Source organism: Acyrthosiphon pisum, chromosome A1 (genome assembly GCF_005508785.2).
Source record: "Acyrthosiphon pisum isolate AL4f chromosome A1, pea_aphid_22Mar2018_4r6ur, whole genome shotgun sequence".
NCBI classification, from domain to species: Eukaryota; Metazoa; Arthropoda; class Insecta; order Hemiptera; family Aphididae; genus Acyrthosiphon; species Acyrthosiphon pisum.
The window spans coordinates 132382331-132390690 of NC_042494.1; the positions used below are offsets into that span (position 1 = coordinate 132382331).

General features: G+C 32.1%; 1 protein-coding gene across 2 annotated transcripts in view; it reads right to left on the minus strand.

Moving 5' to 3' along the window:
- The window catches only part of LOC100167116, a 35031-nt gene extending 26910 nt beyond the window's left edge, over positions 1–8121 (minus strand). The window contains exon 1 of one of the 2 annotated variants that reach the window (XM_029488351.1): positions 7772–8121. The gene's annotated coding sequence lies outside the window, so the exon portion shown is untranslated. The remainder of the gene's footprint in view (positions 1–7771) is intronic. The other variant, XM_029488350.1, reaches the window with a different exon arrangement.
- Between the last annotated feature and the right edge of the window lie 239 nt (positions 8122–8360).

An 8360-nucleotide genomic window follows, 5' to 3' on the forward strand; every position in this document is an offset into this window, starting at 1 on the left:
ATATTGCCAGCCTCTCGGCACTCTTCGGCTTTCGTCGAGATCGGTCTATCGTTCCACGAACATTGTCGTAATTTTTGATAACATGTTATCAACTGCAGTGTCGAAGTATGGATAAATATTATTATGTACTATGACAGTTATCATAAATACACGACAAAACAAATTCATTTTGTCATGATAATAATATTATATAATAACAAAAAGTTTTTCTATTATAAAATGTATAATATATTATTGAATATAATATTCTTAAAGTCGATTGGAAATAACTATAATTATAGTATGTATTTCCTTTTTCTTTACAAGAGTTAGGTGAGGCTGAGCCTCACTTGCCTCACCTGACGAGCCGCCACTGGTTTCACTACTGTTGATAAGCTTCAACTTTATTCTTTATAATAATTATATTAGTTCTTTGACGTTTTATTGTATTCATATTTATCATCGAACATTGGTAGATACTTATGATATTGTAGTTGTATATTATTGAATTTTTATTTATGTTCTAATTGTTTATCTTTATTGTAAATATGTATAATGGGCTTCTGCCCGTTTATTCTTAAATTAATAAACAAATATTGAATTCGATTTTCTAGTTAGGTCAGTTTGTCGTGCGTTTATGCCCGATTAACTTGTATAACCAGGGCAGGTAATAATGTGCAGACTTCACCCAAAGTCGAATCTTACACTAACATAGTAGGTTCTTATACATAGTGCATGTATGTATGTAAACAGAGTGATTTACCAAGCAGCTTACCGAGCTTTTTTCTTTAATAATGAAGTAGTTATTCAAAGAATGATTTTTTAATATACTTGAAATTTATTGTATAATTAGGGAGTGTCCTGCGGCAAAACTTTTGTTTTTAAAATGAGAAGATAAAAATTAAAAACAAGGCTTTTTTACTTAAAATTATTCTGTAAGTGTTTTTTTTTTTTTTTTTGATCTTAGAGTTGGTGTCCAAATTAAAACTTGAACGAGTAGGTAGTTACTTGTTTCCAACTTATCAAAGTGTTTATTCTAAGGATAATTTAAATACTCTTACACATTACATAAAATACATAACTTTGTAATATTTATTTCTTTGCTTATAAATAAATTTAAATAATATACTCGAGTTAGTCAAAACAGGAATTTATACTCGTATACTATGTATTATTTTAGTTTTTAATTGATTTAAAAATTATAGTTGTAAGCTATAACAATCCTTCAGTATTTTCTAATAATTGTCTGAATAATATGACTAATAAGAACATAACTAACAATTAATATTATATTTAACTATAGCTGGACGCTAATATCATTGTCTATTATCTTTAGTAGGTACATAATGTTTAAAATGTCAGAAACTATTCGTTAAAATTTGTATTAATATAGGTACCTACTTAAGCAATTAAAAAAAAAAAATTCTGCTAAATAATCTAAAGTAAAAAGTTCATGTTTGAAATCAAAATTTTGTTCCGCCACTGGTCACTCATGGTACAAAAAATCTCAATTTTTCGATAATAATAATATTTAATTTAGGTATATTTAAGAACTCTCCAGAAATCATATTTTGAATTACTACGCATTGTTGAAGAAAAAAGGGATTGTGCATGCTAGGTGAACCACCCTATATAATATTATTTATACACGCCGAAACCAATTATTGTACATGACACTAAGACAGCCGATACGATCCGATGGCGAAGACGTGGTCTGTTCCACGCGGTCACCGGGGTGTAAAATTATCGTGACGACAGGTATTTACGTTGCAATATACCTATAACATTATAATTGTGTGCAATTTTCGTCCGACGACGCCAACACGCCGTGAAACGGTTCAGCGTAAAGACGAGTTGTATACGCGTCGTATAATGATGATGATGATAATAATAATAATAATAATTTAATGAATCAACCGCAGAATCTTGCCGTCCTCTTCACTCGCCACAGTAATAATAGACGTAAAAAAATATATATACCTATATAATATATTTATAATACGCACATATAATAATGAACAAAGACACGGCGCGAAAGAAAATTTAGAAGGAAAACCGTCGCCGTCGTCGTAACCGCAACAATAATACGACGACGTTGCACGTCATGAAGATGTACCTGTAATAGGTACATATTTTTTTTTTATCGTCCTTTTCCTTATTGGTGTGATATCCTCCGAAAAATATCAACTGTGTTACCTACTGTTAAATACTGTCTAGTAATAGCTGCAGCTTTGTCGGCATAGGTTTAATTATTGGAATTCCTATATTATATTATCCTGTTAAAGATAGTATGATTTGAGTAGGTCACAGATGCCGATTTCATATAATATTATTATCGTATTAGCCAAAATTAACGCTGACCACATATGAAACAGATTTTGATTGATCGGCGACTATACGTCGTATATTATGCTCACACGTGACTAGGGCACGATCGCGCGTCTTTATTTTTAGGTAATTAAATTTCCATTGCATTGTTCGGATTTTTATTTTTCAAATTTAATATGTTATATAATAATATATTATATTAATAGGCACATATCCCTGGGAGTTTGTTTTCATCGCAATTTTTACGAAATACTTATGACATAATACGTACTCACACATTGTTTTAGTTTAAATTACTATTACTTATTACCGACCGTTCGTATATTATATCAATACGGTATTGTGTAGTCGCTATTATTATAGCCACACGTAGAAAACTACTACACGTGATGTGTAATATGAACTCGACGAACATAATATAATATTTTGCTAGTTGGATTTTATTTATTTTATAGGGCATTGTCTCTGCGAATATATGTCTGGCGTGGAGTCAAAACTCATTCGCATGGACGATAAAACGAAAATCAATGTTTACACTCTCGTTTCGTGCAAAACATGACCTAGTGCACCTAATTACAAGATCGTGATTTATATTTCGTTTCATAATGGTCCGGCCGTGCGCCATAACCTATTTCTTTTGTGTATACAAACTATTAAGTTCCCAACCCAAACGTACATACACACAAATACAGTTGAATTATTCATTTGGTAGGTATGCAGTTTTATTTTTATATATTCAACTTAGAGTAATAGAGTATTCTATGGTGTCAACATGGTAACTTTTATTTTCGCAACTATTATTTTAGAAGTATGATTCGTGAAAACACAACTTGAGATGTAAACGTCAAATAATAAAATTGTCATTTCGCACAAAAAAATAGTACCTAACAACGAGTTCGAGTGTTAATCTGAGAAAAATACGTACGGAACAATTTTTCCGACGTTCGTAGAAAGTATAATATAATGGAATTATATTATGGTGTGACATAAACCTTCTCAGCCGACATTTCGAGACGGCTATTTACGGCCAATTTATGATAGCAATAGTATAAAAAAAAAATATTAGATACGGCAAATTTCGAGGCATTTATATATAAATATTATTTTATGCATTTTATCGGTTAACTAACACGATTTGGACGACGGAAAAAAGCGCCGCTAAACAGCAGCTGCAGAATACAATTTCACTACGGTCTACCGGCCGCGTTTTTAATAAAAATATATTATGCTATTATAGTTTAAAATATATAAATAATTTTTTATGAGAGTTATCTTCGCGGCTTGTACAGAAATATATCAAAATTATTGTTTGATCGTAAACCTAACCAGTGGCCGCATCATTATACGTCTATTGATAATAAACAATAATATATCGTATACGTACGCCGCATACTACATAATATGAACCGTGATGGGTTTATCTTCACTGCGAGTTGCGACTGCGTGTTAAAAAGTAGGTAAAAAACGAAGTAATAATGTAATATTATATTATTAAAATATAAAATAGGTAGGTACTTACAACGCCAACTTGCGTATAAGCCGTCGTGTAGAATAGACGATAATAACGCAGATTGTGCAGAAATACGATAATTTGTTCATCATTTGATTATCTACGTATAGTTTCGGTGGTTTAATTACTCTACATAGGCACACGAGACAATAGTGTAATATAAAAAAAGAAAAAACGTTAATTAACCCAAATCGTCTATAGGTATAGTGAAACATTTCACACGAGCGAAGGCCATCGACATTATTGACGTGTTCGACGTTTGGTTTTCGGAAGAAAAAAAATAACCCACTTCTTCTTACATTGTTATTGAATATTATTGTAACTAAATTTTTAATTTTTAAAAAGCCATCGATTATCTGAATAACCAACATCTTGACAATAGTCTTTACCTGCCTACACATTATTTAGTATGGTTTTATCTGGACTTGACAACGTGAGAATAATTTATCGGCTGCAGTACCTAATATAACTTTGCATAATTCAATATTGGCCTATTGATTATGGGTAACCTGTACAAGGATAGTTTTTGCGAGGTGACATTGTTACAGATACAATTCTAATTGGTATTTAAGGATCCGCAGAGTGTTTTAAGAATAATAATATCGAAACCGATATTTCGACAGTGACTTTGATCGATAAAGCACGAAGAAAATATAATATTTATGTAGGTACACTTTGTACATACATGAAAAGAAATCAGTTATGTTATGTAATACTCTTTGTTGCCACCTCTTCATACGGTTTCGTTACTATTGTTTCAATACATTTTTATTTCAGAGACTTGGATTTATTGAGTACAGAGAAAACATATTATGATCATTATTATATTGTACACAATAATAGACATAGATAATCGACGAATTTTAAGAAACAAACGGTTCGTCATCAGCATTGTCTCCACAATTATTTAGATCCAATAATCGATATTTATTAGTTTGGACCGAGGCAATTTAATAGTAATCAATAATAATAATGATAATACATTCTACAATGTATTATAAGATTTGCTTTAAGCGACACATTCATCTTTTCAGAAGAGACACGATTTCGAGATATTTTGAATCCTTAAATTGTTGTACTTAACTAATGTAGTCCTAAGGATAGATATTACAATTATTTATTCCTGGATCAATGATATGTAGCTTTTTAGGAACAATAGTGCATTAGTGCGTTTTAACAAAAGTTTAAGATTTAAATATTTTTTATTAAATTGTCTTAAAATTGTGTTGGCGAATACTTTATTTTGAGTCACTTGTACAAATTGGTGTTCACACTATTCAACTATTGTAATGTGTAACAAAAATGTTTTAAGCACTCCTAAAATAAGCATACACTAAGCGCATACCGCAGACAAACTAGTTGTGTCATGTACTGCACATATTATAATTTTTATTGGATTGTGTTTGCAGCTTAATTTGTCTTTTATAACCCAATTTAATACTTTAGCTACTTATTTATTGCACATAATTTGGATAATATACAAATTCTTAATACAATTCACTATAAATTTATCGTATTGAAATACCTATTTGACAAAAACGATGCATTTGAATGTTATCTATAACCTTTTTGAGGTCACAGTCTCCTGTAATAGTAAAATATAATGTCACCAAGACTGTTAACGGCCGTTTGGTAACGTTCGCATTACAAAGTTGTAAACGTTGTTAAAACTATTATGAATATTATTGTTTTCTAATAAAAACAATAGATAAGTACCTACTCGTAAAATGAATTGTACTAACAATTTAAAATCTAATAGGTACAATTATAGATGTGTATTTAAAAGAAATTTTACAAAAATTATTTTAAGCCATTTAGTTCGGTGGAAAAAAAATGTTGGGAAATTTCTGGTCTAGAACATTGGATGACTCGTGTTGCTTACAGCAAATATTTTTTGACGATAAAATTATTATAGATTCTGAATTTTTTCCATTTATCTTTAATAACTTTATTATAATATTGTCTCTCCTTAATATCTACTATTAATTTACAATTTTAATTCGAATATTATTAATATAACAATTCATATTCATTTGCAACTAAACAAACTTGAAATATGATAATGGATTAGGCGTACCCAATACGTTGTGAACGACACAAGGTTTGATGTATGCAATTAATAAGTAACATGCACGTCCCTATTCATAACATTACGTAGGTATATGATAAACATTATTATAGGGATACATATTTTCTTTTATGTTATAGATACAAATTAGACTCTAGGCAACGATGATGAAAATATATTATTCAACTCGCGTTTTTTCATTGGTTGTTTCAGATATAGAATTGCTAAATGATATAAAAATAATTATTTTTAATCACGATTATGTCAATGGATGACCTATCCTGTCTTGTAATGTCTGTACCAGCTTCATCCTGATGTGTCAATCAATTCTCTAGTAATAATGTTTATATAGAAATCGTTTATTCTTCGAAAATTCATTGTAAAACCTCTTTCCTTAAATTATAATATGTTATTTATATTATTATGTAATTCAGTTTTTAAAATATGAAAATATTAACGAATAATATTGTAAACCGTGATTATCAAACATTCAACTTCATTAGGCAATATGTATACTTATAACTTATTAATATTTGTCTTTTATAGTTTTTGTTGAAAGTCGTTAAAATGATTTAAATAGAAACTCAAAATATTTCACTGAAAAGTGTTATGGCAACATAATGCACGGCCTACACTTATTTCGTCAAATTTTCTCACCTCAGTAATAGTAGGTAGGTAGGTACAATATTATAAAATAAAAATTACCAAAAAAAGCTTGTGCAGAACCCGCACAAATCACATCTCCGTCAATTATACCGAGTGGGTTTTTGCAAGGATGTAATTTATTGTTTACCCGATTGTAGATTGGGGAGATATACCGCTATCGATCTATTTGATTTAATTACAAACAAAATGTATTTAGAACAGTTACACTGTGTCACTTGAGCGATATGAATTGTAAGTTGTATTGCGAAAAGTATAGAAAGGCCACGTCATACGACACATTTTGACGACGACACAAACGATGAACATATTTAATTCGACATCTTTATAACGTGGGTTTTGGGATGATACACGCCCGTCAGCCTAGTAGAGACTATGCGATATATTGTACCTAATAGTTATTTGTTGACGTCGGCGCGAAAATTCGCGGTCAGACATAACGCGCTTATCGGCCTCGAAAATTGGATCACAGGTACCTACAGGTACCTACATTGCTGGTGATCGTTACCTATAATAATATTCTGACATCGAAAGGCTGCAGGTGCTTCACCCACACGGCCACACACACACATACATACATATTATGTACAATATACTTACATACTAATAAAAAAAACCACAATTATAGTAATTAAAATAAATTATAACAATAATAGTAATTATAATAATAATAACATAATATTATTATTATGCACGCGTAGCTGATGCAGCATAATATATTACAACAATAATATATATACGTAGGGTTACGAAAATCGATACTGCCCCCCAAGTATTATTATTCATCGTTGTTGTTGTTGTTTATTTGTTCACTGTTGCGTAATTTGCGGGGTATACATGCAAAATCGATATCGTAATAATAATATTATTGTGTTATTGTGTACGACCGCTACGAATGTAATGCCTATATTCTACATGCATAATATTATTTTATTGTACTCGCATTAGGACGTATGAATTATTGTGAATTATTGTGATGCGAAAATATAAAACACGACATAACGGATACGATTTTACGATAATCGATCGTCGTTTTCACCATAAACTCGATCGTTAGTCGGCCTACGCGTGCGTATTATGTGCGTTTCCTGTGTCCGAGTTGACAAGTTCGGTTTTAGCACGACGGCGCCGCGATTCCCGGCGCCGTATCGATCGTTAAGCTCGGTCCAATGTCGTGTTTATATTATATATAATATGTATTAGGTGAATTATATTATACGTACTCGTGTGTACTTACTATGAAACCGCTGTATGTATATAAATACACAGCCGCAAGTCAGACTTTTGACGAGAGCATGGTCGACGACGATATGGTAGGCAAGTATAGCGTAATGCAACACGAAACTCTGAGATGTGCGCGGACCGCGTTCACTGATAATCGAATGTTGTGATGAGAACAACAAAAACAAACAAAAAAAAAAAAAAAAAATTCAGAGCCTATTCTAATAACATTTTATCATAATATGATATCGACGACTACAACAACAACAGCGTTAACAGTGCTTTTACATCTGATCTACATCGTCTACTAACGGGTTACCACGGGTACGCGCGCACAAGCACACCGTCTCTTGTACACGCGAACGTTCAGTCGTCGGTTGCGGTGGGAGTGGAGAACTCGCCCGACCAAAAACGCGGTTACGGTCGCCGTCACGCGGTGTATCGTCTAGCGCCATCTGCGTTCGACGAGCGCACGTGTCCGGTGTTCCGGTGGCCGGCGACAGTCGAGTCAAGATGGCGACACCGGAAACGATTACGGTGGCGGCCGACGTCCACTTCCGGCGTGCGTAAGTAGGGTGGACGAGAGTGCGT